The 12,041-nt window shown below is 43.0% G+C and overlaps 1 protein-coding gene across 1 annotated transcript in view; it reads left to right on the top strand.

Annotated features, from left to right (window-relative positions):
- The window catches only part of ZNF148 (zinc finger protein 148), a 169,538-nt gene that overhangs the window by 23,986 nt on the left and 133,511 nt on the right, over window positions 1-12,041 (top strand). The gene's annotated exons all lie outside the window — the stretch shown is intronic.

The following is a 12,041-nucleotide window of genomic DNA, read 5'->3' as shown; positions in this document are numbered from 1 at the left end:
CTCTCAAAGGGTCGTTGTGAGGATTAAATGGTTAATAGACGTTCGGTGCTGGCAGCAGAGCCTGGCACCTGCAGAGTGCTTTGTAAGTGGTAACTCTTGTTATTGTTGGCACCCACACCTGAGGACACGGGTCCCGGTCCCTGACCAAGCCGTGGCTGGCCCAGACATTACCTCAGAGTCACAGTCACCTCATAGTGGCTAGAAACGTGATTGGATTTTCCTGCCTGCCTGGATTCCTCATTTCCTCCCTGCTCTGGTCTCTGGAAACTGTAAGATAGTTTCATTCCCTTTGTGTTAATGATTTTTGGCCGCTCGTATCCAGTCCTGACACTTGACGGGAGTGCCAGGGTTGCCTCTTGAACAATCCATGGCCGTGGCACCTGGAACCCATCTTTCACGTCACTGTCAAAGCCACATAGGTGGCCTCTGCCTACTTGGTGGAATCACGGGCTTTGTGCGATGGGGCTGACCAACCGAGGTCTTTCCTACAACACTGCTGAGCATTTTTACTAGGATGTTTTTTTTTTTCACCTAGTTAATTATGGCCTAGGAGCTTGTAGATTAGGAGGGGGACCCAATTCAAGAATGACACTGATCCTAATTCAAATCCAAGCTACTCCACTAGCCCTGGGGGAATGACTAAACTATTCAGACTTGTATAACACACACTCCTAAGTATGTTCAGTAAAATTGGATGCATTTGGACGATGCACAGACGAACTTGGGCATAGGAGGCAGTGGATACATTTTTTTAAAAGTTATGCTTATTGGATTTGCTTTTATTTGTACTTTGCACTTATTCTCCTGTTAACCTGTGTGAGACACTGGTGAGCTTGAATTTTCTTGTGCCCTCTCTGTAGGGGAGGCTCGCTATTAGTGGGGACGCAAGCAGTGCAATAACTCAAAAAGTTTAATGTTGAAGCAATAGAATGTATATCAGGCCGATTAGTGGAATGAATTTAAGTGACCCTTTCAGAGAGGTCGGCTTGCTTCCCTCCCCGTCCGCGTGAGGCGAACAGGCAGGGTAGTCAGTTGTTCATCTGACTTTACCCAGAGCCAGCCCAAAAGTAGCTTTGCTCTTTTGCCTTTTTACAGGAATTGTTAATGAAAGGTAGGTCACTGCTATTCAGCTCTGGTCCTTTTTGCTTCTGAAGTGTCATGACTGATGCGGTGGTGGGGACAGTAAGTAGTTGTTTATAGAACCTGCCCCTGAAGAAAATACAAAACAGAAACAAGGGATGTCTGGGTGGCTCGGCGGTTGAGCATCTGCCTTCAGCCCAGGGCGTGATCCTGGAGTCCCAGGATCGAGTCCCACATCGGGCTCCCTGCATGGAGCCTGCTTCTCCCTCTGCCTGTGTCTCTGCCTCTGTGTGTGTGTGTGTCTCTCATGAATAAATAAATAAAATCTTAAAAAAAAAAAAAAAAACAGAAACAAACATAGGTCTAACAGAAATCAGGTGCTTGTCTCTCTCCCCAAGTAAGAGCTTGACTTCCTTAATAAAAATATGCTAACTTCTCCAACACTGGCAGTGAAGGAAAGCTCCAAATGTCACAGGGAATATACTTACACCAAAAAATTATCTATTGTTTATCTGAAATTGGAATTTAACTGCAAATCTTGGCTTTTCTCTGGCAAACCGTAACCAGGAGGGGGGATGGGTTCTAAGTGAGCAGGCGGAGAAGGAACCACAGACACCGAGGGCACGCCAATGTCAACCTGGAGAAACAAGCCCGATCCCGGTGGACCGATGATCTTAGGGCGCAAGGCAGCTTGCTCTTGCTGGCTTTGAGGCCAGGACCCTGCGCCCTAGTGGCCTGGTGGGTTTTGCTTTTCTTTGCTTCCCTACTTCGAGAATGTGCCCGATGGAGGTCTCTATCACCCCACCATCCTCAGAGAGTGGGACTCTTCATTCACTCCAGCCCAGATCTATTTGTTCTTTGAAGTGCCTTCTGAGAAATGGAACATTGAGGGAGAAAGAAGAGATATGCAGCAAAATGCCTAAAGTATAACCTAATCTGGGCCAAGTGTAGCCCACAGGATCCTAAAAATGAGACACGTGGGCACCTAGCCTCTAATTACACAGTGAGGATGACGCAGATTGGCCGCAGCTCGAGGTTGCTAGAGAGTATCCAAAACCAGACGTTTCTTTTCTTATGGGAAATGAGGAAGCAGTCCCTTTGGAGATGGCGGGGTGGAGAGAAGGCATACATTTAATTCTGCTCAGGATGAACATGCTGTTTTATTTCTACCTACCTAATATAGTTTTTGTGAGACTTAAAGCATCCAAAATGGTCTGTATGTTGTAAAATGAAATCAAAACAAAGGAACTCAACACCACTAGTTATTAGGAAAAATGCAAATGAAAACCACAATACCACCACCTACTTTCTAGGATAACAAAAATTAAGTTGCAAAACAAAACAAAAAACTGACACCACCAAGTGCTAGCTGGCTTGTAGAGGTTGCAGATCAATGATGGGACTTGGTACAACCACTTTGGAAAAGTTTGGTGGCTTCTCACCAAGTTGAACGTACACTCACTGTAGCACCCAGAAGTCTCATGCCTGGCGTTAAATGGGTTTATTCCAAGAGAACTAAAAGCACCTGTCCACACAAAGACTTTTATGCTAATGTTTATAACAGCTTTATTCAAAATAGCCAAAAAGCTGGAAACAACCAAAGGCTGTCAGCTGGTAAATGAATACACTGTGGTACAATTAAACTATGGAATACTACTCAGCAATAAAAAAGAACAAAGCTACCGGGATGCATGCAAAATCAGAGTGGAATCACAGAAGCATTATGGAAGTAAAGAACCAGGCTCAAAGGCCGCACACTCTGTGATTCCATTTATACCACATTTTGAAAAAGACAAAAAAAAAAAAAGGGGCAGGGACAGAAAGTAGATCAACGTAGTAAGGATTTTTTTTTTTCTATGAAAGGGTATGAGGGAATTGGGGGCACACTGGAACTGATCCCCTGATTGTATGTGGTTATACAGTTGTGTACATTTGTCCAAACTCATTGAACTATACAGTTTAAAAAAATGAATTTACTGTCGGCACATTAACTCAATAAACCTGACCAAAAAAAAATAAGGTATTATTTTTATGAAGATATTGTCACCTGTGTTAATGTGAGCTAGTGCCAGTTACTATGTCATAGATTCCATATATTAGAAAATTTTAAGTATGTATTAGATGATTGTTGTATTTATCAGATGTGTTATTAGATTAGGAAACTAAGGCTCAAAGAGGTTAAGGAGCTTGTTCAAGGCCATAGGGGTGCTCAGCGGTAGAGCTGGCGTTTGAAGCCAGACATGTCTGATTCGAGAACCATCCCATCTTGCTGCCCTAGTCCGACGTGGAGGCCTAATCACCTCTCAGCTAGTTGGGGCTTCTCGACCTTGGCACAAGTGACATTTGGGGCTGGATAAGTTTTGTTTTGGAGGGCTGTTCTGTGCCTCGCAGAGTATTTCGCAGTGTCCCTGGTCTCTACCCGCTGGACGCCAGTAGTACTCCCTCAGCTGTCCCAACCAAAAATGTCTCTGGACATTGCCAAATGTACCCTGGGGGCAAAGTTTCCCCTACCCCACCCTAACGTTACCCCACCCTCCCATCAAAAACACTGAGGTTTCAGCGAGACTACCCCAAAGACAGACCTGTGTGGAGCCACTGGGAATACGGAAAATTCAGAGAAGGTATTTGACGTATTTGGGTAGCTGGAGTACAGATGATCAGGGCATCTGGGCAGTAGGTGAATCCTCAGAAGTTAATTAATTCTACATGAAACTCCTATGAAGAAATACACAATCGTGTGAAAATGGAAACCCAAGGATGCAACGGGGAAGTTTCATGACACACGCTTACGTCAAAATGCATGTTTTCCTTCTTGTGCGGTCACCCTGGGAAGGTTGTGCTTGTGCCAGAGGTAGCCCATTTCCCAGGATGGTGCTGGGGGCGCCCTTGGGAACTGCCTCTGCTGTGAAGTCTCTACTTAGGGCAAGTCTTCATCCTTCAGAAACAAGCAGCAGTTGCCAAAGATGGTGAACAAGGTGGGCAATCAGTGTGAGTGATTGTTTTTTTCTCAAAAAAGAAGGTGTGACCACAGAATAATAAGATTGCTCTTCCTTTGCATTTTGTTCAATAACTACCGTGTGTTTGGTGGTTTCTAAAAACAAATCATACAACAATAATACTAACTGCCAGTCATTGAGAGCTTACTATACGCCTTGGGGTATGCAATACTCATTTTGTAGAATCATCATAAGAACTCTATGACCTATCACCACACGTAAAGATTAACTCAGGGACACCTGGTGGCTCAGTGGTTGAGTGTCTGCCCTTGGCTCAGGGCGTGATCCTGGGGTCCTGGGATCGAGTCTCGCATCGGGCTCCCTGCGAGGAGCCTGCTTCTCCCTCTGCCTGCGTCTCTGCTTCTTTCTCTCTGTGTCTCATGAATAAATAAATAATTTTTTTTAAAAAAGATTAACTCAAAATGGATCAACAGTCTAAATGTAAGAGCTAAAACATATAGTTTTATAGCTAAAACTCTTAGAAAACATAGGAGTAAATCCTTGGGACCTTACCTCAGGCATTATTTTTCAGACTATGACCTCAATGCAGCTTTAAAAAAGAGATAATTTGGATTTCATCAAAATGAAAAGTTTTTGTGTTTCAAAGAACGCTATCCAGAACGTGAAATGATGATCCACTGAATGGGAGAAGATATTCACAAGTCCCATATCTGATGAGGGATTAATATCCAGTATATATCCTATATGTATAATATCCAGTGTGTAATGGAGAGAAAAATAATATGATTTTAAAATGGGCAAAAGCGGGCAGCCAGGGTGGCTCAGCGGTTTAGTGCCGCCTTCAGCCCAGGGCCTGATCCTGGAGTCCCGGGATCGAGGCCCACGTCGGGCTCCCTGCATGGAGCCTGCTTCTCCCTCCTCCTGTGTCTCTGCCTCTCTGTCTCTCTCTGTGTCTCTCATAAATAAATAAATAAAATGTTTAAAAAAATGAAAATAAAAATAAATAAAATGGGCAAAAGAAATACACATTTCTCCAAAGGAGATACGCAAATGGAAAATAAGCGTGTGAAAAGATGCTCAACATCATTAGCTGTCAGAGACATGCAAATCAAAACCACACTGAGATACCACATCACACCCACTAGGATGGCTGTGATTCAAAGAGACCAACAATACCAAATGTAGACAAAGATGTGGAACAATTGGAACCTTCACACATTGTTGACGGGAGTGTAGAACAGTACCGCTGCTGTAGAAAAGAATTTGGCAAGGGACGCCTGGGTGGCACATGGTCATGAGATCGATCTGAGGGTCGTGAGATCGAGCCCTGCGTGGACCTCTGTGCTCAGTGCAGAGTCTGCTTAAGATCCCCCTCCCTCTCCCCCTAGCCCTCCCCTGCTCGTGTTCTCTCTAAAATAAATAAATACATCTTAAGAAAAGAAAATTTGGCAGTTCCTCAAAAAGTTAAACATAGAGTTACCATATGACTCAACAATTTGACTCCTAGATATATACCCAGGAGAAATGAAAACACATGCTCACAAAAAAACCTTGTACAGGAACTTTCATGGCAATAATATTCATAGTAGCAAAAGGATGGAAACAGTCCAAAAGCCTGTCAGCTGATGAATGGATAAACAAGTTGTGATACACTCATCCCATGGACTATTATTTAGCCATAAAAAGGAATAAAGCACTGTTACGTGGTATAACATGGATGAGCCTTGAAATATATATTTTTAAGATTTTATTTATTTTTGAGAGAGAGAGAGAGAGAGGCAGAGACACAGGAGGAGGGAGAAGCAGGCTCCATGCAGGGAGCCCGATGTGGGACTCGATCTGGGGTCCCCAGGATCACACCCTGGGCCGAAGGCGACACTAAACCGCTGAGCTGCCTGGGCTGCCCCGAGCCTTGAAATATTATATTATTCCATTTATATAAAATGTCCATAATAGCCAGATCCAGAGGGGCAGAAAGTAGATTAGGGGTCACCAGGGATTAGAAGGAAGCGGGGAGTAGGGAATGACTGCTAGTGGGTATAGGGCTTCTTTATGGGGTGGTGAAACATTCTGGATTAGATGGTGGTGATGGCTGCACAACTTGGTGAATGTATTAAAAACCTGAGTGATATCCTTTAAAGGGGTGAATTTTGTGGTGAGTGAATTATGTCTCAATTTTTAAAAAAGAACTCCGTAAGGTGACTATTATCTCTGCTTTACATAAAAGAAAACTCATGTTCAGCGGCAACAAATTATTCTCAGTTGCTGAATAAAATGTGAAAATTTGCCTTTGCACTTCCAAACTCTTGGCAGTTTGGTGTATTTTCTTCTAGTCTGTCTGTCTTTCTTTTTTTCTTTTCTTTTTTTAACTTGTATTTATTTATTCATGAGAGACACAGAGAGAGAGGCAGAGACACAGGCAGAGGGAGAAGCAGGCTCCATGCAGGGAGCCTGATGTGGGACTCGATCCCGGGATTCCAGGATCATGACCTGAGCTGAAGGCAGATGCTCAACCACTGAGCCACCCAGGCGTCCCTGGTCCTTTTTCTATGCAGGTGTGTGTGTGTGGTATAAATATAAGTTGGGACACTTGGGTGGCTCAGTTGGTTAAGCATCTGCCTTCTGCTCAAGTCATGATCTTGGGCTCCTGAGACTGAGCCCCGAGATGCTCAGGTTCCCTGTTCAGTGGAGAGCCTGCTTCTCCCTCTCCCTCTGCCTCTATCTGCCCCCACGCATGTGCTTGAGCTCTCTCTCCAACAAATAAACTAAATCTTAAAAAAATAAATATTATGTAAGTCATCTTATACTTATTGTTCAACACCTTGTTGGTTGTTTTTATTTTGTTTTACTTTAGGAATTGGTCCATTCATATATAGAAAGAGAGACAGAGACAAAGACAGAGGGATGGAGAGAATGAGAGAAAGGCGTTCCTTAGTAGTTCATAGAATGAATATGCCATAATTTAATTACTTTCTCTGTTGATGGCTATTTCAGCCCCTCTGTTCTATAAACACTGTGTCTGTTCCCCAGAGTTTCATCTCTGTTGGCCCACCACTCTTCTCACTCCCACCACTCTTCCTGGATTCTCTGTCTTTCAATCTCCCGTTACCCCCTTTCCAATGGGACCTACCCAGCACCTCCGTTACACTTAGACGAGAGGGCCCTGCCCTAGATTATGTACTTTAATGGCCCCTGATTGTGCAAACACAGACAGCGTAAATTCATTGAGGACTCCCTAGGCACCGTTATCATTCAGGATCCAGCACTCAGCACAGGTATGGTGTCACCTGTATCTCTAAACATCCTCTCTGCTAACTAGCACTGTTCAGGTCCCAGGGAAACCCTTCTCCACCTTGCTTGCCCTGTGTTCCTCAAATAAAAAGCAACTGCCTCCAGACTTATGCTTCTGACATTGGAGATGCGTGCTGCTTCTGAGTCTGGAGAGGATTGGAGCAGGGTAAGTATTTAGACAATTAATTTGTCAAATCCTTCTCAGACTGCATGAGTATAATAGATTATTGCATAACAAAGTGTTTCCCAGTAGTGCTGAACATCATTTTCTTGCTACTCTCCACATTCTAAATTGTGATTCTCTTGGTATTCCCCAGTAGTAGCACAGAGTGACGGAGGAATTTTACAATATTAAACATTATTATTAATCGTATATCCTATCATTTAATAGGGTAATTTTAAATTTGTGTATATGTAGATCTAGGCATAACATGTGTGAGGCTTTGTAGATAACCGACCAGATGGCTTGTGGTACATTATTTTCAAAGATAGCTGCCAAGAATTCTTCCCATCTTTGTTCACTCATGCCGTTTCTCCCATCAAGAATTGGCATCTGTCGTGTCTGGTGGCTTCAGTCAGTGGAGCATGGGACTCTTGGCCTCAGGGCTGTGAGTTCAAGCCCCATGCTGGGTATGGAGCCTACTTGATAAAAAAGGAGGGGGGACGCCTGGGTGGCTCAGGGGTTAAGCATCTGCCTTCAGCCCAGGGCATGATCTTGGAGTCCTGGGATCGAGTCCCACATCGGGCTCCCTGCATGGAGCCTGCTTCTCCCTCTGCCTGTGTCTCTGCCTCTCTCTCTCTCTCTCTGTCTTTCATGAATAAATAAAATCTTTCTAAAAAAAAGAAAAAAAGAAAAAAAAGGAGGGGCGCCTGGGTGGCTTAGTGTGTTAAGCCTCCCGCTTTTGATTTCAGCTCAGGTCAAGATCTCAAGGTTTTGAGATCGAGCCCCACATTAGGCTCTGTACTCAGCGTAGTCTTTTTATTATTATTATTATTCAATTAATTAACATATAACGTATTATTGATGTCAGAGGTAGAGGTCAGTGGTTCATCAGTTGCATATAATACCCAGTGCTCATCACACCACGTGCCCTCCTTACTGTCCACCACCAAGTTGCCCCACCCCACCCCCACCTCCCCCCCCAGGGACCCTCAGTCTGTTTCCTATGATTAAGAATCTCTTATGGTTTTTCTCCCTCTGATTTCATCTTGTTTTATTTTTTCCTCTCTTCCCCCATGATCTTCTGTTTTGTTGCTTAAAGTCCACATATGAGTGAGATCATATGATCATATAATTGTCTTTCTCTGATTGACTTATTTTCAGCACAGAGTCTGCTTCTTCCTCTCCTTCGTCCTCTCTCTTAAATAAATAAATAAATAAAATCTAAAAAAAAAAAGAGAGATAAGTCTGTTTCTCTCCACTTGAATCTGGGATGACCTTATGATTTGCTTTGACCAGTAGAACAGGGCAGAAGAGACTGTGTCGGTTTGGGGACAGGGCCTTAGATCTAGCAACTTCTGCTTTCCTGTTGGGATCCAATCCTCATGTAAGAAAGCCACACTCAGACTACGGAATGATGAGAAACCATGTAGAGAGAGATGTCCCAGCCTCCTAGCCATTCCCTCAAAGGCCTCACAGATGTGAATGAGATCATCCTAGACCCCCCAGCTCCAGCTGAGCCACCCTAAGAGAGACTAAAAGAAGAACCAGCCAGCCAATCCACAGAATGATGAGAAATTAAGAGATTATTTTTAGCCACTAAGTTTTGAGGTGCTTTGTTATGCAGCAGAAGATAACTAAAAAATGAACATTGCTGGAATTGGTAATAAGTCTATCTTGATAAAAATATTCAATAAGGCTTACATTGTCAGAAAATTAAAACTTTCAACTTCCAGTAGTTTTGATTTAAATGGTTGATAATAATTATAATTTGTATTTTGCTTTTTAATTTTAATAGTTTTGAATAGTTTTGAAGAAAAGAACTTTGAGAGACTTATATGAAGGATGATACTTAAAGACTACTATTTCTTTGATTTACATTTTTAATGACAACTTATTTAAAATTTTGGGTACTTTGAATATTATTACATTTATTTTCTTAACCCTTTTGAATCACACTATCAATTGCACACAAATTATGTGAAAAACCTCATTATAACATTATTGAAAATTTTGCTGAAATGAAGACATGAAAAAATAAATTTCACAGAGGAAATAAACAGCAATTCATGAATTATGTATATATTTTATTATGACTTATCCTAACTGCCAACCCATCAAGAGAACTCTCATGGTGTCCTGGCCATTTTGCCAACGTTTGGTCATATAAAAGCCATTGATTTATGCATGATTTAATAGTTTTTGTCATCATGAAGATATGTGGGTCAAGGTAAAAGGAGACCAAATATTTTAACAATAAGTTAGTTTGACTTATAACTTTTAAATATTTAGATGCTCGTATGCCTGTATGGTAACTTCTACTCTTGTCCCAGGCCCTGCAAATATTAGGGGCAGGCCTGTCTCTGTCATGGCCTTTGAACCACTTGACACATATATTTATTTGTCTGCTAGATAGCTCCACCTGTGGCTATAGGAACTTCAGAATCAGCTTGTCCAAAACTAAATTCACCATCTTTCTCTACCAGACCTCCTCCCTCTTCTGGTGATTTCTCTGTCAGTCATCTAAGCTAGAAACCTAGAAGGCATCCTGGGTTTTTTTACCTCCTTACTCTCCCTTAACTTCCTGACTAATTCTCTCACCTGCCCTAGTTTGGGCCTTGAGCGGTAGTAGTACCTGGAGCAGTGCTGCTCAGACTTCAGAGTTCTCTGGAGCATGTTAAAACACAAGTCACTGGTCTCTACCCCTCGAGTTTCGGATTCACTTGGTCTGGGGTGGGACTTGATCATTTGCATTTTTAACAAGTTCCTGTTAGCTGTTGCTGCTTGTCTGGGGCTGCACGTTGAGAGCTACTGGCTTATAGTTTGATTTAAAATTTTACTCCTCTTATTTACTATGTGACCTTGGGTGAGTTAGTTTCTCCGGGCCTGTTTCTTGATCTATACAATGGTGATAAAGGTCTTACCTTTGAGAGTGGAATTAAGTGAGATAATAGAGATAGTACAATAAGCCTGGACAGCACGGGCTTGATAAAAGGCGATTATCTAGGCCCTCATCATCTTCTCTTGGACTCACTACTGGTCTTCTCCACTCATTATTGAACTGTCTGAGTGATTTGTCTCTAACTGACCACAATCTCTTCCATTCTATTCATGACTACCCAACAACATTTAAACACGTTTAAATCTCTTTCAATTTTTTTTTAAAAACCCATCATTCCTTCCTTTTGCCGCCCTATCTCTATCCTTTTCTTCATATCTAAGCATCTTGAAAGAATTGTTTCAGATTGCTGTCTCTACTTCTTCTATTCAGATTCATTCCTCAGTATATTATGACCTGGCCTTGGCTTACGGGACTGTAAGCTAGCTCTCTGTAAAATAACTAATGGCTTCCCCTCATTGCCAGATCCCTTGGATATTTGATTACTCTTCCACACCTAACACTGCTGACATATCTTCTGCAGGAGGCAGTTTGGAAAATGGATCCCAGTGATCTCCACCTCCTAGTATTCACTCTCTTTTGTAATCCCCTTCCCTGGCGTGTGGGCTGAGCCTGGGAACTTTGTTCTAATGAAGAGAGTAAGACAAAAGTGAGATGGGATGACGTGGCACTTTCGAGGTTAAGTTATGAAAGACTTGCTTACACTTTTCCTCTGAGTCTTCTTGAGCATTTGCTCTGTTGAAGCAAGCTCCTGGGTTGTGAGATAGTTGAGAAGGATGAGATAGTTGAGAAGCCCTTGTCCAAACGGCTCTCAGAAAGCTGAATCCTGCCAATAATAGGAACAGTTTGCTAGCAGTTTGGAAGGGGATCCCTTTCTAGTCAGCCCTTCAGATGAGACGACAGCCTTGACTAACACCCTGCTTGTGGCCTTGTAGGATACCCTAAAACGGAGGACCCAGCTAAGTGGTACATGGACACGTGACCCACAGAAAGAGTGAGATGTTAGAGGTGCATTGTTTGAAGCCACTAAGTTTTGGGGTAATGGTTCCTCAGCTGCAGAAAACTAATATAACTTCCTTCTTAGAAGGACTTTCCTTTTTTTTTAATTTGTTTAAAGATTTTATTTCTTTATTCATGAGAGACACACAGAGAGAGGCAGAGACACAGGCAGAGGGAGAAGCAGGCTCCATGCAGGGAGCCTGATGTGGGACTCGATCCCGGGTGTCCAGGATCACACCCTGGGCTGAAGGCGGTGCTAAGCCGCTGAGCCACCCGGGCTGCCCTTAGAAGGACTTTCCCACGGACTTCACAACTCCTGTTTTTCCTCCTCATTCCCTGTTTCTTCTTTCTCTCTGTTTCATGGGTTCTCCCGACCATGCTGTCTCTCGCCCTTCCTACTTTTTCTCAAAGTTCTTCTCTTCTCTACATACATTTTCTTGCCAGTGACACCCATTCACATGCCATCTGTAATCCAGAGACCCTCGAATTTATATTCCAGTGACCCTCTTTTTAGCGCCAGGCCCATAAATGCAACTGCCTAAACGTCATTCCCACCTGGGTGTTGGTCTCAAAGACACTTAGAGGCAGCATGTCCCAAACTGAACTGCTTTTTCCCACTAAATCCCTCATCTTCCTGTGTTTCCTGCCTCAGTGA

Source organism: Vulpes vulpes, chromosome 1, assembly GCF_048418805.1.
Source record: "Vulpes vulpes isolate BD-2025 chromosome 1, VulVul3, whole genome shotgun sequence".
Classification (NCBI taxonomy): domain Eukaryota; kingdom Metazoa; phylum Chordata; class Mammalia; order Carnivora; family Canidae; genus Vulpes; species Vulpes vulpes.
Note: the sequence above shows the minus strand (reverse complement) of the source record. Positions and strands in the feature narration are given on the sequence as shown.